The sequence below is a fragment of the Grus americana genome, chromosome 1, assembly GCF_028858705.1.
Source record: "Grus americana isolate bGruAme1 chromosome 1, bGruAme1.mat, whole genome shotgun sequence".
NCBI lineage: Eukaryota > Metazoa > Chordata > Aves > Gruiformes > Gruidae > Grus > Grus americana.
In genome coordinates this window covers 209057329-209080137 of record NC_072852.1, presented here as the reverse complement: position 1 = coordinate 209080137, position 22809 = coordinate 209057329, and the positions used below count along the sequence as shown (strand labels likewise).

At 45.4% G+C, this 22809-nt stretch overlaps 1 protein-coding gene across 1 annotated transcript in view; it reads left to right on the top strand.

Moving 5' to 3' along the window:
* The first annotated feature begins 1294 nt into the window (after positions 1-1294).
* Positions 1295-22809, top strand: part of FAT3 (FAT atypical cadherin 3) — a 425084-nt gene continuing 403569 nt past the window's right edge. The window contains exon 1 of the mRNA XM_054846690.1: positions 1295-1422. The gene's annotated coding sequence lies outside the window, so the exon portion shown is untranslated. The remainder of the gene's footprint in view (positions 1423-22809) is intronic.

Below are 22809 nucleotides of genomic sequence, written 5' to 3'. Positions count from 1 at the left end.
GTGGTATTTGTTACCTGCTTCCATTGCAGAACTTCTAATTTCAGCTGGTAAATTTTACAATCAGTTTCTATATTTATTTTCCTTCTCATTTTTCACAGCGCAGACCATGCCCTCCTGCTTTGCGATTATTACCCTGGTCCTTGCGATTAACGTGGAGTTGCTGGTTGGTTTTGTTTGCTCACTTGTTTTTTCACCTTCACACTAAATTACAGCAGCAGATTGATCAGGGCATGTGAGTGCTTTATGGAATCGGCGAAGGGTGCTACGCTGCCCGTCCTCGTGGGGACCTTCTTACCTGTGGTTTGGTTTAGCAGTTGTGACCTGCAGCCGAGTGGGAGGCATGGACAAAGTGAAGGAGCAGCAGACCAGAAAACAAACAAAATTAGCAGCACTTCAAAGCTCTTGCAGAGGAGGGAATAGCTGAAGGTAGCCACTGTTAAGGAGAAAAAAAAAAAAAAAAAGAAAGAAAAAGGATGTGAAAGTGATCTCTCTTTCTCTCTTGAATGAGATACCTGGTCAGGCAGGGGCCTGGGCTCCACTGCTAGAGAAGGAAATGAACGGATGGTGAAACAGCCGCCTTATCACAACATCCTATTACAATAGGCAGAATTGGAACTTGACATCAATTCAAATGCACAGAAGACACTAAATGTATTTCCTCGCTAGTAACGCCAACCGGAGCAGCTCTTTGGACACGTGTAGCTCTCACAGTGGACTGTCACAGACTATGTATCACAGAGCTATGGCTCAGCACCGTAACTGTGCTTACAGGGAAGTTGCAATCGCGCTGGTACCCAGAAGCCTGCCCCAGCGCTCAGCGCTCATCCCGGGGGGTTAACGGGCGGGGGGTTAACCGGCGGGGGGTTAACCGGCTCCCCCAGCCGCCTCAACCCCCCGCCGCACGCCAAGAGCGGCTCCCCCGGCATCGCTCAGGGTGCAGGGAAAGCCGTGCAGAGCCGGGCGGGGACGGGGGAGGCAGCCGGTGAGCACAGCGCCGGTACTGCCCGCCCGGCCAGCGCCTTCCTCCGGCGGCGCGACGGCAGGAGAGGAGCGGTGGCCCCCGAGGGGAGCGGAGGGACACCCGGCGACCCGCCGCCTTTCCGGGAGCGGGTGACCTTGGGCGAGTCCCCTGGGGGGGAGAGACTTTTCGGCAGCGGTTCAGCGACTCCCCGGGGCCCGGGGCTGGGGCGGTGGGAGCCCCGCGGCGGGCGGGGCCGGGGCGGGGGCGGCGGCGGTCCCTCCCCGCGGGCCGGGAGGCGGGCGCGGGCCGCGCTCCCGGCAGGCTGCGCTGTGCTCGGCGCGGCGGCCGGGCGGGGATCGCCCCCTGTCCCCTCCTCCAGCCGGAGCCCCCAGCGGCGTCCGGGGCGGCATGGAGACCCGGCGCGGGAGGCCGCGGGGCAGCCCCCGGAGCTGAGCCGGCCGGTGCGTACCCGCTTGGGGCTCGGGAGAGGGGCGCGGAGGGGATGGCGGAGAAACTTTCCGCCGGGCAAACTCCGGCGGGGGCGCCGGGGGGGCTGCGGCCGCGACTTGGGGAAACTTCTGCCGCGGGGGCTCCGCCGCCGCTCCCTCCGCCCGGGAAGCGGAGCCGAGCGCTGTCCCCGTGTCCCACTTTCATCCCCCCGCTCCCTTTCCCAGCCGGCGGCGAGTCGCTCTCCCGCTTTGCCCTGCAAGGTGCAGCGGCGGGCGGCTGCCCCTGGGCTCGCTCCCCGCCTCGCACCGCGCTTTAGCTCGCATGCAGGCAAGAGCTGTTTTCATTTTTTTTCCCCTCGCTGCTTTTTAGTGGTTTTCTTATTTTCTTTTTTTTCCCTTTTTTTTCTTTTCTTTTTTTTTTTTTTTTTTTTGTCGCAGGGAGCGGGCGAGGGAAAGAGGGGGTGTGCGTGTCTGTCGCTGCTCTTCAGCTGCAGTTGCTCTTGGCTGAGCCTGGGGACTGGCTGCAGCTGCTTGGGCTGGGGAGAGAGGGATGTTATCGGAGGACCTGCCTGTTCGTATTTTTATCTATCTATCTATCTATCTATCTATCTATCTATCTATGTCATTTTTTTCCCAAATATTTTTAGAAGGGAGGGCTCGCCCTCCCCATTTGCAGGCACCGGGCACCGGTTGGAGCTGAGGAGGAGCGCTCTGCCCCGGGGCGGGGGAGCTGGGGGCAGCGGGGGGAGCAGCCGTGCCCGCCCGGCCGTGCCCGCCTGTCCCTGGGGTGGCCGCTCCGGGCTCCGCGGGGCAGACGCAGGAGGGTCCCTGTCCCCGCCGCGCTGCCGTGCGACTGCCCTCAGCGTCCCCGGGACGCCCGAAACTCGAACCGTGTGTGAGTGTCTGTGAGCGTGTGTCCGTGTGCAAGGGCTGGTGCACGCCTGGGGCTGTACATACGTGGGGACGTGCTGGGAGGGAACCTGCTGCGGCTGGGGCTGGGTTAAGCGTGGCTCTCCCAGCTCTAACTTCTGCTATTAAAGGAAATAATCCAGCCGCTCCTACCCAGTTTTTGAACCCCGCTGGATTATTTGCAGGAGGAAAAGAGAACCATGCTGCCCTGAGAAACGCATCAGTGGGTGTCTTTTTCCTTTTTTTTTTTTTGGGAGGGGGGTGTGGGAGGTTTTTTTTGTTATTGTTTGTGGTGGCTTCGTGCCCTTGCTTTGTTGTTGGGAGAATTAAGGGTTGCCGAGTGCCCTTAGTCCCAGATCCAGTTAAAATAAATGCAAGTAAATGGGACATAAAGGGAAGTCAGCGCTGGCATCCCGGCAGAGGCACTAAGGCATCAAGGTTGGTTAAAAGGAAGAGACTTGAGGAAATGAATGCTTTCCTTCTTACTCATTTGCTTTCCCTTTGCAGTGCTGTCAGACAGGCTTAGAGAGGTGCATCATTTGATCAGGGTTTCACAGATCCTTAACCAATCTCTGTCCAGCAGAAAGAAAGAAAAAAAAAAGTCTTCTCCACAGGCACAGGCATTTTAACTTATCTCTCATTTAGCAAATGCTTTGCTTTATGAAATGTGGTTTGAGTTCTCAGCAAAGGAATTAAAAAGCAAGAGAGAGTGAGCTATGAGAAATCCAGAGCAGAAGTGCCACACCATTTCCTAGTCGCTGCCCGGACTGCGTGCTTTCATTGAGGGCTTGTTCCTGGTCTGGAGCAGTTGTGGGGAGGGTGTAAGCATTAGCTGGGAAAGCAGAACAAGGCAAAATAGCCTGGCTGGTTCTTGGCTGTCTTTTTTCTTCCTGCTGACATACAGGGGGCTTATCCTTTAGTTGAACAAAAAGTTACTTTTGTTGCTTGGAGAAGACTCGGTGGTGAATGTGAGGAGAGAAGGAATGATTCCTCCGGAGCCAGCTTACCTTTGGAGAGTGCTGCTGAGAAAGAGCTTACAGCCGTGATCTCCGTGTTAAAAAAGCACCAGAGTCTTGTTGAGAGAGCCAGGTAGGAGCCAGTGTACTGCAGGGCTGGAAACTATGGACATCCCTCTGCCTGATCCTTTGGTGGTGCTAGTGTTGTAGAAAATCAGCAGGTTGGCTGTACTTGCCTCGATGCAACAAATCATACTGTCTTTTTCTTTACTTTTGCTCCTTTTTTTTTTTTTTTAGGCTTGATTCTTAACATAGCATCTGTTGGCATCTTAATGACAGCACTCCGTACCCGTGTGCCATGGTACACAGGGTGCTTCCTGAACTGTGTGTTACGTTACCGTGGTGTTACCCTGTGTGTGCGGGACAGTGATGGGGTATAACCCTCCCAGTTTTCCTGAGTGCTGGCTTGCTCCATTTCTGACACGAGGGCCTTCTATTCTACCAGGTTATGTTGTCACGGTTCCTACGATCAAGCTGCGCTGTTGTGACCTGATGTACTCTGGTTGATGGATTCTGTCAAATACAATGAAGTGAGCAATTAGGAGAGACTTAGGGTGTTTAGCCATTGCTTGCTAGGAGCAGTTTGTAGCTGCTGTTCCACTACAGATGTATTTCTGTGCTGGGTTCTCAAATGTATTCTGACACATGCCAACTGCACTCATACCACTTGTATTTACAGTCAGGTTTTGCTGAAGGACAGAAAGTTGGTTAGGATAAGGTTTGTTTTAGTGTGGTGTGCCAATGCGAAACATCATACTTCTGGATGCAGGTTTGAATCCCTTACAGTTCAGCAGTGTCTTAAATTTCTTAACTGTCTGATGAGTATTTGCTTGCTTATGTGAAGGGTTTCACGACTTCTGCCTGCAGTTCATAACACAAAAGCTGCTGGCACCGTTAAGACCCTTATTGTGCTGGCTGGGAGTCCCAAGGCAGAACGGGCAGCGAGTCAAAATTACTGCGACAGAGGTGAAATCCTGGCTAGGCTGACTTTGGTGGCAGGTTTGCCATAGAAGACAATGGGCCAAAGCTTCAATCCAGACGCAGTCCTCCCTTCTTGTTGGTAATTCTGGTGTATGCTGTAGGGAAGCTTTCACTTTTCTGCTGCCACGCTGTTAGTGCAGAGAAGATGTAAGTCTCTTTGGATGTCATGCTGTGCCTTTCACAAGCACGGCATTCCTGGGAAGGAAATCAGGGCAGATACGAGTGGAAATAAAACCCCAAATGTGGCCACATGCTGACTGTCTCGTTGCTCATGTCCTCAGTCGTTCCCAGGAACGTGGATCAAGCACTCTGAACCGAACAAGATTAGCTTCTTGAGACTGCAGCGGGGGGAGCCGCCAGTGGCTGCAGCCAGTGCATCCCCCAGTCCCTGCTTCTGCATTTGCAAATTATCGGTTTAGCAACAGACATTCAATATGCGAAGCAACAGTACATTCATTAATTCAACCCTACTTAGCCCGTGCACACTGAGTGAATTTTCTATCTGTATGTGATCTAGTGAGCTATTCTCAGACACACTTCATATATCCAGCATCCAGATAAATTTTTATGTTAAATGACAGCAACAAATGGGAAGTGTTTGAGACTTTTTTTTTTACCATGTGGAAGGTGTGTGGTGCAGAATATCAGAATTTGCATTTAATCAGGGCTGGTTGAAAGCTGGTCCAGGTCATGGCCATGTAATAAAACTGGTCTTTTCAACAGGAATGCATTGCTTCGGTTTATTATATTCAGTGGCACAGAAGAGGATTTGTTAATATACAACAAAAATGTTGACTAGGATTGAGGTATTTGGATCTATCTGATATTTTTTGAAAATATTTTTACAGTGGAAACACTTTGGTGTCAGTAATTCCAGTGCAGACAGTTTTCTTTTACAGTGCATTCTTTTACTGTACGCTTACCCCAGACTTTTAGGTAGTTTGCTCATCTATGATGACGAAAGGAATGAAAATATAAACTAATGTAGAACTGAGTAGCCTGTCCATGTGCTTTCTTATGTCCTTAGTTTAAGAGACTTAAATAAGAAGAATATCTTAAACAGTTATAAGTGATACCTTGTTAGTGTCTCTTAGCTTGTTTGCTATGAGAATTTATGCATCTAAATCCAAACAGTCCTAATTCTCATTTAATTTAGATAAGTGCATAGGCCTCATTTTGTTCCAGTATGAAAAAATGATAGATATCATAACAGGCATTGAATCAGACCCTGAAGTCATACTAATGATGTTAAAATCTGGATGAGTGTATCAATGGCAAGTAAGTTTTGGGCACTGTTAGTACTGTCAGGATGCAAGAGATGGCAGTGCTGTGAAGAGGGATCCGAGCAAACCCCGCTGGGCTGCCGGTCAAACCTCTGCTCTGGGATCTGCACGCACTTCCAGCTTGTGGGTTTGTTGTTTTGTGGGTTTTTTTATAAGTGCAATTCAAAGAGTTGATGATAACCATTTATATATCCTTTGCTCTGTGCGTTGTCTAAGCCCTCAACACTGTATTTTCTTTAGTGCTTGGATTGAGGGCTGAGCTGGGAGCTGGGCTTGGTGGGTCCTGGACTAGAACTTGCATCATGTGGTGGTTTGAGACACACACTGTTCTTAGCTTGGGTTTTGCTTAACTTCATAGGAAAACTGCAAAATACAGAGTAATTTTGGGTGAAATTGGTGCTCCGTGGGATTAGTGGCAAGGCTACCACTGATCTCAAAACATCCTGATTTAACTCTTTTTTTCCTTTCTCTGAAAGAATCAAGAGCAGACCTTGATGTGAGTGGTTGTAGGGGTTTGTGTTGGAAAATTCTCCGTTGTCTTATTGAGCTGTTGTTGATTTTGCTGATGTTCTTAGTGTGTGAGCCAGGCTACTATAATAATTATACCTAAACGTGTCTGTGCCTGTACTGCCCGTCATCCACAGTAAATCAAATCATGGACCCTGCAGGCACTTACAGCGAGTTAACACAAATGAAAAACACCCGTGGCTTTGCCTGGGAGAAAACAATATATTATTTCTTTCTCCTGGATGACGCCCCTACTAATTGTATGGCTTTCAGTGTGTCAGTGTAACTTCCTTTGACATCAGTGAGCATTGCCTTGATCATCACACGGGTGCCAACGCAGCGCAGCCTCTGCCACAGGTTCGGCGGTGCTGCCCCTCTGCTCGTGCAGAGTCCGCGGCTCCGTCCCTCGGCTGCAGAGCCGGTCGGAGAGATGCTGCAACACGTGGGGTGACTTCTCTGGGCTGAAATCCTCCTTGCTTCCCTACTGTCTGAGTGGATTTCTCTCTGCTTTAAAAGGCATCTGTGATTTTTTTTTTTTCAGTTAGTTTTTATGTTTAAATGGGTTTAGTGTCTCATCCCGAGACGTGTTGGGCTTTCCAGGTAGGTGGCCATCAACAAGCTGAATTAGGCCACTTCTGTCTTTGGTGGAGCCAGTGGTGGGGTTTAATGCTGACTGTAATGAGAATTGGGTTTGGCCCATTTAGGGCACTTCTTAAAATCCTGCCCTGCAGCATTTCCAGCTTCTTAGCTTGGTCCTGTAGAGCATCTGGGGAGGGCAAAATAGTTTCGATGACTTCCTGTAGTGCTGGTGAGAAATGGTCTGTCACCAGCCCTGGAAATGCACAACACAACTTGTCTCTGCTTGCACTGTGCAAACCGGCTGTAAATAACATTTCTTCTGTGTCTTTGCAGACTTCAAAGATTATTCCAGCTGTTGGAGGAAGCCTAGTGAGAGAAGGTAGCTGCAAGTTTAATTGTAGCTTCAGGACTTGAGCTAAATCAAAATGCAAACAATCTGATAAAAATTACAGCCACTTAAATGTTGTTAAAGGTTAAAAGTGAGCCCTCTTTAGAACAACTATTAATGTTTTACATCTTAAAATAAAGGAGCTTATTAATATTCCTAAATAACATTGAACATACATTATATTTTTGCCTTCAAACCATCTGAGCACTTCTCATGATAATGCAGATTAAATTTAGTGACAAGTGCATATAATGACAGCATAAATGTCAGTTTTGCTATCAGATGTGTTGCACTGGTATCTTTTTAATATTAAACATGATTATGTCCCATATTGCTTAAACAAATCACGGCACCCAGAGTCTTAAGAGGATGCCTCTGTGTTCTGCCACAGGGTGAAATCATTTGTTGACTCTTCATATTTAAATAATTAGTTAATAATTTTGACATTTACATGTCTGGGATGGGTTTAGTGTTTTTTCTTTTGAATGCTGGCGTTTGAAATTCTTTCATTTGTATCCTCTAAGTGGCGATTAAATAACGGCAGCTCATGCTGCGGTCAGGTGAGTTAAGTCGCTGCTTGCATGGCTGCATCTTTGTGGTGTACTTGCATGCAAGGTGGAGTTGCCAGCTTGTGTTTCATGGGGATGACCTAGCTTTCTGGATTTTCACTGCAGTGCAATGCGTACGATGAATAACTGGCAGTCAGTAAACCCAGAGCTAAGTCTTCACATGGACTTTTTTTCCAGAGGCTTGCTGTGATATTTTTTAGTCAAAATTCAGACACCGCTATTTGCCGTTAGGATCTTCGAGGGAGCCTAATTGCTGGTTTCCTTTGGAAAAGACCAGCCTTTTTCTTTGTTCTTGCACTTTGGAGAAAATGTCATTTTCTGTTCCTGCTTTGCCCTTGATAGTGGGCGTCCGTATTATTGTAGTGGTCCGGACCTAGAAAAAGCCTGTGCTGTGCAGAAGGAAGGAAATGTTCCCCTGGCAGAGAAGCTAGAGGATTGGGTGGAACAACAGTCATCATAATTATTACTATTGTTATTTTAAGCTGGAGGTTTTCATTCAGGGCCAGGATGCAAACAGAGTGAAAAGGCAGCTGCTACTTTCCAGTAGCCAAAAGGCTTCAATTTTATCAGACACTGAATAGCTGGAGGGTGACACGAGGGATGGCGCAGAGCTGAGAGGCACCGTGCTGGTAAAGCATCCTAGCACTTCTGCCACTTGCCCAGAGCTGGGAGGTTGGGTAGTGCTGGGGTTCTTGGGAGTTTTCATGGAGCAGGCCGGTTTTAAAGTTTTGCACTTGACCTTCCATGTGTGGACACAGCTCTCTCCAAACGATGTGTGAGCTTTGGATCACCTCTGATGCGTTGGACGGGGCTTTGCTAGCCTGCCTTGGTGCCCTGCAGCAGGCTGCTGGCCCGCTTCCCTCCGCTTCGCACGGCAGCATCTGTTTGGGAGGTTCTTCACCCAGCATGGTTGTGCAGGGAATATTTAAAGATGCCCACAAGGCTCCTTTGGTGTGGTTTATCGCATTAGTAAAAAACATTGTGATACAGATCATTAGGACTACAAGCAAATATTCTGTGTGCTTTTGCAGCCCTATCATGAGGTCAGGAGTAAATGGCGAGGCACGTACGCTGCTGACGGGGCTTTGAGAATTGACTCCCGCCAGTACGTGATGCGTCTGTTTGGCAGCGGTTTGTCTTTGGGCCAGTTTACATGGTGAGGTTTAGCTGGATTCATGCTGGGGTCCTGGTCCTCTGAGTGTGCACAGTGCACGCCTGGGCTCTGCTTCAGAGCAAACCAGCAGATAATGCAGACAGAGAGAGCCTGAAGGGCTCTGCTGGAAATGAAGCCTGTGGTGATTCCCTATGGATTAGTAGGGTATAGGGGAAAAGACCTGCATACTATCTTAAAGCAGCAGGGTGCAGAGTTTTGTTTCTTTCTGCTTCTTCAGCTGTTTCCCGAAGCTGCATCCTGGAACATCCTTCCCAGAGCTGTTTCCCTCTGGAGCTGTTCAGTGGCAGCTAAAATGATTCTTGAACATGAATATATATCAGTTGATCCAGTGCTGACTTGTTCAGGTGTAGAGTATGAGTGTGGGAAGACTAAGGAGAAAGTGGAAGGGAGGAGAGAGAGGATTTTAAGATGAGTAAGGAGTGAGTAGAGGGTACTTCCATGTCTGGGAGTGGGTTAACAAACGTTGATGAGCAAAGGATGGGAAAAGAAACAGCGAGAGGATGCTGGTTTCTGATGGTGGTGACTGAGTAAAGGAATGCGGGAGTTTTGGGGTCTTCGACTGTGCTAGGTACTTGGCGGGGGTATGGGGAGTGGAGAAAGATGGATAGGGAGTTTTAGCTATATTAGCCTTGACTTTAACTGGTTTTGGGGTTTTCTTTAAGCTCTCTGAAATAGCTGAGATTTTCAGCAGGGCTAAAACAACATAGTTAATGTCTTTGTTTGGTGTTCTTAGATTGACAAGCCTAAAATGTGCTTTCGGAGTTAGTTTTTCATTAGCTAACTGTACGTGCAAGCAGAAAGTGTGTCTGCACGTAGATTCTGGGAGACAATGATGTACAAAGGATCAGGCTGAGACCAAACCAGCTTCGACTTTTACCAAAGTGTTGGTAACTTTGGGCACGTTCATCCCTTCTGTTATTGGGTGGTTGTTTTATCTGTAAAAATTAAGATGGTGATGATAATAATAATAAAATGATTTTTACTACATATTCCCAGAAGCTTTGAATAAGTGATTATTGTGTTAGGCAGACAAAAACTAAAGGAACATGTTTACTGCAGAAATTCACATCATTTCTCTCACTAACTCTTCTGAGAGATTTCCTTTTGGCTTCGTAATTTCTCTGCTACGCAAGTACTTCTTAGCCCAAGCGTTTATAAAATGAATTTAGCATTCCATCACTCCTGCAGATGTAACAGATCTATCACGTGTGCCCTGCAAGGGGCTGGTCTGCCCAGCGTACTGGCCTGGCTCACATCTGCATCGAGAGGGTCGTTGGCAAGAGGGGGGAATCTGAAGCATCCTGCAATGATCTCTTGTGCATATAATTCACCTTTTTCCCTTTTGTTGCTTTTCATCTACTGTGTGCTCTTCCCCCAGTGCTCAGCCGCAGTGAGACATCCCCAGTCCGTGTGCCAGTGTGGAAGAGCGCAAAGCCTTTTACATCAAAAGTAAATTATCTCCTGATTGATGCGTTGCTGGAGTCCTAGGAGCACCATTACTCATTTGGGTAGTCCTGTTGGGTATGTCAGCCCTGCATCTTGAGGGTTGTTCAGATATTGCCATCAGGACCAAAATTGCTCTCTAGCAGCCGGAGGTCAGCCCTCCACTGAGTCAGGAGCTTCTGAACCCAAGTACCCATGGTGGCCGCTGCTGCTCCCAGGCGGCTTGGGGCTTGCACAGCAGCCGTGTGCGGAAGGCAGGCTGGGCAAGGAGCTTGTCGTGGCCACGGAGCGTGCCGTGCTCATGGCCATTCTCACAGATGCCCTTTAGGGGTTATATGGAGATACGTACTGGCTTTAATAGCAATCGTTAAGCAGAAATTATGTAGGTCGTTATCCTACGTAGAGTGGGAGATCTTGTGTAGTGCATGTGTACGCTGAGGACTGTGGCTGTTATTGTGATACATCCTTACAGAATTTAAATAAAGTTGCTCTTCCATGTTTTAAAGTTATTCATAATAGGATTGGCCACCTTCAGGGTGCACTTTATGTATGGACTATCTTTATTGTACTGATGGCATAACTGTATTTATTTTCGAAGGTTAGCAGAAGTCCTAGTTTGTACTGTCCTCTTGGTTAAGTAGTTCTTGGCATTCGTGGAGTCGTTTTCAGTCCGCCGCAGTGAAGCTGAGATTAGGATCTGATTCTTTGGATTTCAGACAAAAAGAATAGTGACTTCTTTTCGTGAGTGTTCGTTTCCCTGCCAGTAGAGGCTGGATGACTTAATCTCTGCATATATCAACACGTTGATCAGGTTTCACAGCAAAGTATCCAGGGGTAACTATAACAAATATTTAAAAATGTAAGCCCGTGTTGTAATTTAAGGCCTCGCTTGGTTATAGAGTTCTGAGTGTAATGGGAGTGACAGCTCAGGGCTGGATTTTAGGGTAGCTTTATCTGCAGTAATATTTAGCTGTAGGTCTATCAAAACAGCCTTCTAAAGCCAGAGCTGCCCGTGGCATGGCATTTGATCAAATATGCCTTAGTAAAATCAGTGCAAGGTTGCACATCCAAAGGAAAAATCAAGTCTTTGAGAGTATCTCCCTTTCAGATACCTGTTAGGAAGTCATAGGGCTGAGATCCTATGCCCATGAAAAAGACAAAGTTGGATTAATTCTGGACATGTTTCCTGAGGGAGATGCAGCTGGTTGGTTTGCTTTTTCCTTCCTTCTCTTTGGGTGGTGCAATGAACGTAAGGCTGAAGCTCATCCCCTGGGTGGAGATGGGAGCAGAGGGCCCTTTGTAAAGTGATTGCTGAGCAGCTGTTATTTACAGAGCAGGATTTTAAAACCAACCGTCATGCCTTGCAAATGGAGGTACTTAACTGCTTATTCCAGCAGGTCAACCCCAGGTGCAGCTGAGAGGAATGAGGAGGTTGCTGAAATCTAGATGCAGAAATGCCGTAGACTGTGCTCATCTCTTCTTTCCCATTGCCAGTCAGAGCCTTTCATTTGAAGTAGTGTTATTTCATCATGAGCCAAACAAAACCACAGAATTAAGCTAAAAACAGACCAGACTGTGGGTTTTAAAACTATCAATCTGTTAATTTTAAAGAAAAACCTTTTTCTAGCTTGCTTTCCTATACTGATTCTTTTTTAGCTCTTAGGATCTCTTCCATGGCCATTCATGAGTTGATTTGATACTGGGTCACTGGTTCAACAACACGAATGAGAAGTATGAGGTTTGCCACCATTTCCAAAACCAATAACTCTTTCCTCCTGAAGAGTTTGGACCCTGCGTGGAACATCTCTGGCTGTATTGTGAACATATAAATGTTTGGCATCTTCTGTAATACCCAGACTTTCAAATCCAGCCAGAGATAATTCACTTAGGGAATGAAGAAATAAGTCTGCAGACCAACAGTTCCCCCAAGGAAACTGTTTTACCATCCTTGTCTATGTGCCAGGGTTCTTCCCACTGAAACAAACTGAAGGGAAAAGTGGAAGTCCTGAAACTCTAACGAGAGATGTTACTGCCCGTCACCTTCAGGTCTTGTATTGTACAACTTTGCAAAATCTCTGGGGGTCAAGTTTTCAATGCAGGTGTTGGCTTGGTGGGCTTGTCTTATTGCTTGCCTCAGCAGTAAGTCCCAAAGCTGTATCTCCTAGGACAGGATTAGTAACAAGCCCTCACACTTCATTTAAATGGACAGAGTTGCACTCTGCCTGCAGTGGTACTGCAGAGACATGTGATTCTGATTTGTCCTAGTGATAGCTTTCCCTAATAAGTTCCCAGAAAACATTTTGTATATCTTGGTATTTAGTGTGTGGGTGTTTCAGAAGATGAACCTTTTGAAGGAGGAAGCTATGGAGCAGTTTGATAGGAATGACTGGTAACAAGTCAAAATGCTGCTAAACAGCCCTGAACTCCGGCTGTCTGGTATTGTCTCACTGGTCTGCACAGCCAGCCCCATCTTGGTTGCACTTATGTACTGGGGACACAGCTTCAGCCCACAAACACATGGTTTATTTCACTGATAAGTATCAAAAGGCTTCATGAGGAAGGACAGGATCCTTACTCATTCCCAGTTTAGAAATGAAGGAATCAAGGCTAGAGGCAGATGAATTGACTTGCTCCGTGGCCTCACAAGGGTTAGTGGTTGAGTGAGAAACAGGACCCAGCTGTCCTCAGATTTTTGATGAGCAGCAAACCATGCTCAGCAGTTCTGCACAAGAGGAAGAAGACACTACAAGGTAGTTTCCTTTGGGTGGGAGCTTTTTACTTAATATACAGAGTTGGTGGACCCAAGAGGAGACCAGTCCTGAGATGGGTTTGGTGCTACTGCAGGCCTCTAAGCTCCTTTTGTGTTGGGTATAACCCTCTTCTCCCTTTTGCCACAGGCCGGCTCATAAACCACTTCCTTCCATTTAAATCAATATCTAATGTGCTCACTGGATCTAGGATCAGAAGAGCACAGAGATGGATGTAAGATGTTTTGGATCCACATTCTTCTGCTGCCACCATTTTTTTTTCTGTTAATCCAGCTCACCTGGAACCAAGAATCACCTGCATTTTCTCTGAAAACCAAAGCTTTGTGATTTCAGCCTTTGGGGCTGTCCGTCTTCTTGTCATTTTATTTAATTTGTGCTGCCTTGGACTGTCCTTGTGCAGAGTGTGCATTGATGTGTATAGCAGGGAGTTCATAAGGGAAGAGAGCAAAGAAGAAGAAAACCCAGTTTGTTGCCTTCCTGCTCCTGAGTCCCTCCAGCAGCACAAGCCCTGGCTACATCCTTGACCGTGCATTGCACAAGCTTGGCCCAGCTCTGCAGTGGTAGCAAAGTAAGGATCCTGTTGGTTAGGATGCTGTGCATATTGATTTAACTCAGGGTTTCCCTCCTGCTCTTCCCTATCCTGTAAGAGAAACTTAATAACAGCATAAAAGTAACAAAGTGGTGTTTGTCTAGAGAAAAGAGATCCAGATTTTAAGGTAGTCAGAAGCCACCCTTGAGCCTTCATAGAAGTGCAGTTTATCTGAGTTCATACTCTGAACTGGGGTCCCTCAGTGAAGAAGACAGGTCTCCTGGGCTCATTATCATCATCAGAGCTAAATGAATCCAACCTGTGAAAAGGTGCCCCAGCCTAGTAGCAGAGGCTCCCTGTATGGTTAATGAGAAGAACCTTCAGGTGGGATCTTTTCCTTCTTTCCTTCCCAGGTATCTGGCAAGGCACTTGGGGTGGGTGACTCATGCTGCTCTTACTGATTACAGTGGCAGTGGACTTGACCAACTTTGATTAGATACGTAACTTATAGCTGGCTGAAATCAGATGAGAAAAATTCCCCACTTGTTATCTTGGGTGGGTTCAGCGACCTCCAGTAGTGCCACCACACTAGTGTATGTTAGAAAAGGCTGTTGGTGAAAGAAAAGAGTAAAGAAAGGTCTTTATAGGTTAAAAAAAAAAAAAAAGAGATAGTGTCACTACTAGGTTTCTTTAAATTTGAAGACCTAGGATGGTTAGCAGCTGCTAAAGTGCTTTGCTGAGATGTCTGCTATTGAGAGCACATGGGTGTTGTATTTTGTCAAAGTAGTTTTTGGACATAGGTAAGCACATTTAACTTACAGAGAGTCTGTAGTTGGGAAGCAGCAATTAGAAAGGAAAAAATAGCAGAAATTAAAAGAGAAAGAACATTCTATGAATGCCTGTCTTTGTGGTAGTGAGTACGTCAGAGGGCTGCGAAAGACCATAGACAGACTGGCAGTTCTCACACAGCGAGGTTGAAAGAAAGGTGCTGAAGGAGAGGCAGTGATTTAATCACAGGTTGGTGGTGTAAAGCAAAGAATACTGGATACATAATCAAAATTGCAGAAAACATATTCTCATTTTGGAAATAAAGATAAAGATGGTGTCAGCCCTGCATTCCCACACAGAGATAGCCAAACCCGTTGTCATTGGATTTTACGGATGGAGAAGCTAAAGCAGATTAATTGAGGACGTGCAAGATGATTCTATTGCACATGTGATTGCTGACCGCGGTGCGAGGCACCGGCTCTGTGTGTGTCCCATGCAAGGCAAACCGTGCTGCTGCGTGGGTGGTGGAGGGACCGCAGGACCCCCCTGCACAGGGCTGCGGTCACGGGGCGCGCGCAGCAGTCGAGGTGCCCTGATTCGGGACCCGCAGAAAGCCGTTTTCGTGATGAGCAAGTGATGACACCAGTTCCCTCTCCCCGATGAACACATGGGTAAAGAGTCCAATTAGTTTGCACATAATGAGGAGGTCACTGAAAGAGGGACTGGAGTTTGGCAGGGCAAAATGGGAGCGTTCTTCTGCTTCCATTTTGCACTGGGAAACCTCATTATTTAGTTATGTGGTTATGAATGAAGTTCTGGCTCTTGAGGTTTTAAGTGCTTGAAAGGAGTCAGTGATCATCATGGTATATCTGGGGATCACATAAGGCAGCGTAGGAAAGGGGTTGCTGGGGAGAGAGCGTCACCATATAGCTTAGCTTTTTTGGAAACATCGTGGCGGTGATGGAAGAGGAGAATAATTAATGGATCAGAATATGGACGTGTCAATATAAAAAAGAATCAAATCTGTTAGTATTAACCATCTTTTTTTTTTGAAGAAAAATTTCAAACCTAAGACTAATGCATATTAAATGAGGGATTAAAATAGTGATATTTCAATCTAGGAAACTTGAAACAGCTGGAAGAACTGAACCGTTATTGCACAGGGATGGGATGCTGGTGAAATGACAGCAGTGGGTGGGATGTGCACTGGTACTGGTCAGCCAGGAGTGGCTGGTGGTTACAAAGCTGCAGGAGACTTGTCAGCACCCTGGGAGCCCAATCTGCTGTTTCAGTGGAAAATATGATGAGAAATCCCAAGTGATCCATTTTTCTGAAAATGTTTTGGCACCTCTGTATTTTTACTTATTTTGGTTTGGTTGCTTTGGTTTTGACAGAAAAGAGGCTTCACCCAAAAGGAATTGTTTAGGAACATTTTAAAACTCAAGAGTGCGCTTCTCCCATTTTCCAACTCTTCCAATATTTTTTTCCATTCTTTAGGGGACAGGGTGGAAAAGAAATAACAAGAGATGGTTGTTGCACATTGAAACCTGTAGTTGTTCCCCAAACAGTTTAAAAAACTTTCAGAAACTTGAATGGGGCACTTTAATAAAAAGTGTGTGCACGCACAGAATTAACAAGCATCCTCATCTAATTTTTCTCTTTTTATATCTGTATGAATTTACTTAACGTGTAGAGAGACAGCGAGCTGTGTACCTGTTCAGTTTTCACATTAATGGAGCCCTAGGTTGAAAGATGATTAAGTTATAAAAATGAAGTGCTGCATGGCATTGATTTCTGTAGATGCTAACAAGGCAGAATTTGAGTGGACATGACAACAAAGTAATTGCTCCATGGGCTCAAATGCCAAATTACAGAAAATGTAAATAAATTGAGTCATCCTGTTACCTGGCAGGCTAAGGAAGTTACACAAACAATTTCTAGAGTCTTCTAAAGGTATGTAAAACTAATGGTGCAGGACTAAAGGGTTATGACATAGTAAAATAATTTCTTGGTGTATTACAGGATTCTATTTTGGAGCGGGTAGTTTCAGAGAAGGAATAATTCTTCATTTAATACAGAGTTGTATTGTGGAATCACTTGCAGGAGTAAAGAAAGTCAACCCACCAAATGAATGGGACTAAAAAAAAAAGTTCTATCTTCTTCAAGTTATTGAATGACTCCATGGAACTGTTGGGATAAATTAACCCAAATTATAAATTAAAGAAATGATTAGAGGCATGGATGTGGTTCCGTTGCCTCCGAGGGATGTAGCAGTCTGTCTCTGCCATAGGATCTTGTTCCTGCAGCCTGTCCTATGGGGGATTTTAGAACTACCTTACTGCACAACTGTCGCTCAAAATAAAGTTGGTATTTTGGAGTCTCATATTTGTGTGTTTCAGTGGCTTTGTTAGTTGTAATGAATCTACAGTAAAAAGGATGTGCCTCTTCCTTTTTCTCTCTCCCCCGCTCCTCATCAGTGTATTCAACCTGGGGTTGTAGCATCCAGCTGGAAACATCCCTCATCTCACATGGCATTAGCTGCTTTAGGCTGGGTACTCCTGCATCGGGTTGGTTTTTCCTTTCCTGTTGTACGCATGCAAGTCTGTGCGAAAACATTGTCTTTAGGTGGTAGTGCAGAAATACAAGTGAAAAAGTGGCCTAAGAAAATCTCTAGTATGAGATGAAACCGAGAGAAATTTTAGTGTTACTGTAAAATCTCAGCCTAAAATTGAAAGGGAAAAATACTTGGTGTGTTCATGAAAATGAAGCAAGCAAAACTGGAGTCCCTATCATCGTTAGTTTTATAGCACAGCTCCGGAGCAGTATTTCACTTCAGCAGGAGTCATCGTCCGCTCAATGGATAAAGAATAATCATATTAGATGCTTTGGTGTGGATCTTATTTTGGTGTAGCAGGGGTATTTCTAATGCAAGTCCACGTTGCAGTTAGGTTGAAGTCTTCCTTCCTTTCTGTGATTGTTGCCTGGTTTTCTTTCATAGCTTTAGCAAGTCAGTGGATGAACAGAACTCCAAAATATATTTTGGTTGGTTTTTCTGTCTTGTTTTTTGTACAGTAAAAGTATACCCCAGAAGTTGTGATCTTATTCAGTCATCTTTGGAATTAATTTTTCAAGACCTTTTTTTTTTTTTTTTTAAGAGATTGAAGGGTTTTCTCTTTGTTTTCCCTGTTTTATAAAAGTAATGAAAACCTACCACATGTGCCTTTTAAAAAAGTTGGATTTTCTGATTTAGCATCTTCATTCTGATATATCTGGTCTAAGCTCAGAGGAGGCAGAGAGGTGACTTTCGGGACGCTCTCTGTTTCTGAGTTGGCCTCAGATTAATACAATTTTTTTTATTACTTTCTGAAAATAGAAATGCAGAGAGATAATACACCTATGCAGAAATAATATCCGTCTATGAGGAGGTGAGCAGAAAAAACATATATCCTGCAGAAACAGAATACGTATTAGTTTACATTTCTTTCTGTATTTTGAGTTTTAAGAAGTGATAGGGTGAGCTGTTGTTGCAAGTTTCTAGTTAATCTGATGGTTTTGAGGTCTCCTTTCCATTACAGTGAGGCAGACTTGCTCCACATTCAAGTTGCTAATTCTTGACGCACAGGATATTTTCCTTCCCATTAAAATGTATTTATTTATTTTTGCAGTGAGAATAGCTTGCTTTAGATGCTTCTTTTGATCTTCGGTAATGTCACAGACTCAATAAGACTGCGAGCGTAAAGTGGTGTTTATCTTATTTCAGCTTTACATCCACCGTTAATTGGACCTGAATAATATAACCCCATTGCAAAAATTGTTTCAGTTTGCTAGGTCTCAATATGATGTCCAATAAGATGCGGGTATTATTACTGCTTGGAAATTGCTCCCTGTCTGTAACTGGAAGGCTTCTTCATGTGTTTCTGTGATTTTATTTGCATTTATTGGGTTTTAGGCCTTTTAAGAAGTAGGGGGGAGGGGGGAAGGTATAGCAAAAATTGCAAAGCTTTTACAAAATATGTGATTTTTTAAATTTTTTTTTTTTAAGCTTGAATTTGTAATATCACTTATGTTTCTAGGGCAACAACTTAATGTAATGCAGATCAGCAGCTGAAATACTTTTCCTAGCAGCTGCAGAGTGAAGTTAGCAGGACCCACGGTCTGTTCCGCAGCTGATACTGGGAGCTTTGTGACGGGCGGGGGTGGTGGTTGTCCCCCCACTCCCCTTCGTGGCGGGCGTCCTTTCGGGGAGCAACAAGCAGCACTGAGGGATGCCAGAGCTCTCCCCGACAGAGGCTGTAATATAGGATGGTGCAAGTTCAAGGGAGTGAATAAAGTCAGCTTTCCTATAGCTCTGTCTTGGGAAAAGCTCTGAAAGGAGGGAGGAGGTGAGAAAGTGAGCTTTCTCCAGCAACTTGGATTGTAGAGGAATGTGAAACTTCACAGTTTTCTCCCATCTCGCTCTTGAAGTTAACACAAGAAATAGATAGGACTGGGAGACAGTTTTCTGACAGAAATCCCAGAACCTTCATTCCTAGAAGCTGAGATGGTGACAAGAAGCTGGGTGCTCAGCAAGGAGTTACCCGAGAATTTTGTTGACTGAGTTAAATCCTCCAGCAAGCAGGTGTCGGGTAAATGTTTTGATTCTTTGCAGTGTATATTTGCATATTGGAAGCTTTCTGGTACTTTAGTTTGCCCAAGTCTTAAAAAGAGCAAACCAGCAAGTCCCTTAATTTTTATGGGATCGCTGCGTAGTGGTTTCAAGACCTGCATGCCCCGAGCTGGGCTCCTCAGTGTGAAGCTCTGACTTCTCCTGCCCACATCTTGGGAGGTGATGTACCTGCAGGTCCTGACTGTTGGCATCTCATGGGTAGCTGTAGATGTGTCATACCTCAAATAATGCGAAGGGACTTTAACCACCGCCATCTGATCATCTCCAACCATGAATCCCTTTTGTACCAACACCTCTGATGGGTCCCTCTTGCCCTCCCCAGCATGACTTGTATCGTGTTTCTTGGCCAGGGTGAGTCCATGTGGATGTAACAGGTCAGGCTGGAGCAGCAAGGAGCTCTGGCCCTCCCAGAAGGTCCTGCAAAGTGTTTTAGAGGTTTGATGGAAAATGAGGCTTTATCTGTGGTGTTCTTTTGTTTATACAGGTTACTTTTTTTTTTCCTTCATGAAAAAGTGCTGGGGGGTTGAAAGAGGAGAAGACATGCTGAGGGAGTAACACTTGACACTTTGAAGTGTTTTCGTTTTCTTGATAAAAAAGTTTTCTCTGTAATTTTTTTTTCTGTTTTGTCACTTCTCATTTGCTGGGATCATGAAGGATGGTAATATGCTCTCTGTAACCTCCTCTGGTGTATTTTTGTCTGGTACATTAATAGGTTCCTTAGTACTTGAGGAAAAGCAAGTCTCAACTTACTAGTTGCTAATCAGAACATGGAAGTGGTATGTTTTTTTCTAAAAACTGTAATTCAAGGTTATGCATGTGCAAAAATAGCTTTAGGCTACAACAAATATTTTCTTCAGCAGGTCTAGCTCATTTTATTGACATATTGTTTTGTAAACCGCGGGTGACTTGCATTGTTCTCAACCAAAATAACTTGCATCAATCAACATAAGAGGGTAATTAATTTACATATTTTCATTGTGGAAATGTTCCAGACTTTTTTTTTTACTGTACAGTGCTAGACTCGAGAGAGGAAAAGTGCAATAACATTTTGGGTTTGTAGTTTGTTTTTAAGTTATTCTTCGCTTCTGTTTGTGCTGGAGAAAGCATTGTGACCTTCTTAAATTTGAGCTTGGCATAGCATTGAATGAAAACAAAGCAAGACTTAAGAGTGAAATTGTATTTTGTGACTGTGTCGCACATCAGTACAGCCTTAATGAGATGAGGAGAGGTCGGCTATTGCGTGCCATAGCAAAATGTAGTCCAAAACGCTTGTCAAGAACAAACGCAAGAGAGTTAACTATTTCCTTTCTGTATGAGAATCAAAGGCCTGCAGAGGAGACTACGGCAGATAGGAAGTCTGATGAATTTTGTCAGGGGTGTGCCTGGCACCTCGCCGCTTGCCAAAGACAAATGAATACACGTGCAGCGTATTGTCTTTGAGTAAGTAAGTGCTGGCTCGTTTTCGCATGAGGCACCAACAGGTCCCAGATCCACCTGAACTTCACTAGTCCATCGCTGAAGTGTACTTCAAGCACAACTTTCTGAATCTGCTGAAATGTGGAGAGCAGCGTGGTTAGTGCCCTGGATGGATTGACAAGAGGCGGCTTATGAGGGAGTGTGAACTTTGAAGGTGCAGTGTGATGCCTCTTCCTGTCCTCCTGCACCCTGAATATACTCTGTGTATGACTTATTAATACCTGCTATTCTTTTTTTTTTCGTTTGTTTTTCTTTTTACCTCCATAGAGTAACGGAGCAGTGAAGCAGGATGCTGAAAGCCTCCGTGTGAAGGGCTGCCATACACAGGCTATTCAGGCAAATCACTTTACCCAGACCATCATTAAGAATAAAACCTCGTATTTTTAAACCTGAGACAATGTAATGCAAAAAAGTCTTTCTTCATTTTACATTTTGCATTCTCTGTTACAGTGCTTGGTCTGTTGCCAACGTATTATACATGGGTACTGTGACCTTAATTCCTCACTTTTAAGCAGGATCCCACCACCTGAGGGGATATCAGTGGAGGTGAGAAAGCTGCTCTGGGAGGCAGGGCATTGGATAAGATTTGTCTGACATCAGCTAAGGATATCTTTTGACAAACAAACAAACAAACAAAACACTTTTGTTTCTTACTGTTTTCATTTCTTAAACAAGATTCCTGATATTTTACTTGAGGAGCTGCCCATGAACAGATAGCATTCAGGCTGATGGTGTTGGCCTCTCTTGCTAGTGGCTTTCTGATGGCAAATGTTGCATCACCTGTGCCGATTTACTATTCTCCTGCAAGCGAGAGTGCTGCTGTGATTAAGCTATTGCTGTTGTAGCAACAAGGGCTGGAATCAGATTTTCTGGCTTGGAGGTCTAGTCCTGAGATGTGAGGTCAGGATGTAACCAAGGTGCACAGCGGTACTGCTTCTGCTGACCAAGCCTAAGCTGCTTCTCCATGACCAGTGCTGAGAAGCAGCAGGGTTGGACCAGCTCACTGTAACCTGTCTAATCTGCAGAGTACGTGCAGCCTCCTGCTTGCCTGTAATCCGGGGTCTCACTCCTCCTGTGCCCATGCAGAAAACCCCTGCTTGCGTGCGGCGATGTTTTCAAGCTGGCTGTGCTGGTGATGGCTGGGAGCCCATATTTTGCTTTCACTCAAGCTGGGAACCCTCCCACTTCCCAGGGAGGACTCAGGCAAAATCCAGCTAAGTACCAATAAGCTCTCCAGAGCTTTCCTGCATTTTTCCCCAGGTACCTGAAAGAGTGGATGAATTTCCTGATTTGCTGGCAAAGAATCAGAGAAGTGCTTGACCCAGCAATGAAAAAATCCTTGTGATTATTCACTTAGGGACGTTAAAGGCAAAGGAAGCCAAAGAAGGTTATATAGACATATGGGCAATGTGACTGTTGGCAACTTGGCAAGACTGAGTTAGTCCCAGGTGCTCTTATCTGCGCTGACTCTGCGGGGAAGCGGCGAGCTGACTGCAGACGTGCAGTTGTGCTCCCAGTAACTCGCAAAGATTGAAATCTGACTTTACGCTGTACCAGGCTGAACGCACTCTGCTTTCCTTCCTTTCCATGAAATCACAAGTGTCAGCGTGCTGCAATTAAGAGGCCTTTTTTGACTCCAGCACATTTTCTCGTCTAAGTTACTTTTAATCAAGTGGTGCAGGGACCTGAACTCGGGCTGTCCGCATCCCAAGGCAGTACATTTCTCTTTGCTCTGCGCTTAATTGATGTGATCTGCAAGCAAAAGAGAATTTGTGAGCTAATCTAGTGAAAGCCTGTCCTCAGAGCTTGTTTTTAATTTCTTCCTAGAAGACAAGTGATGGGTGCAGTAGATGGTGCCAAATACAGGGACCCAAACAGTACACCCACGCTGGCAGAGACCACGTACTCCCAACCTTGCTCTTTGTAATGACTTCATGCAGTATGAAAATTCATGAGGTTTTTATTTTCCTTTGGGTTAAGGAATTATCTGATCAGCTGTCTGTCATTCTGAGGGTGTCTGGATGCAGTCTGTATTCCTCTTCCATCTCGGCTCCTTTTAAAAGCTTCTGACTAGTACCCATTGTCCTGGCAGCATCTGTGGGCTCTTTTTGGAGAGTACGCAAATAACCGAGGCCCAAAGCCAACCGGTGCAACACTCACTGAGCAATCCAATGTTTAAATAGGCACGAAGGCTGGCGTTGGGTTGCCTAAACACAGACATCTACTGCCATGTTAAGAGCTTTAGGGCAGCCCATCGTTGTTGGTAGAGAAGGGCATGGATCTCTCATAGCTTCCAGGACGCATCTAAGATTGCCACCGTGCCCCGGTGCTTGCGCAGCTGAA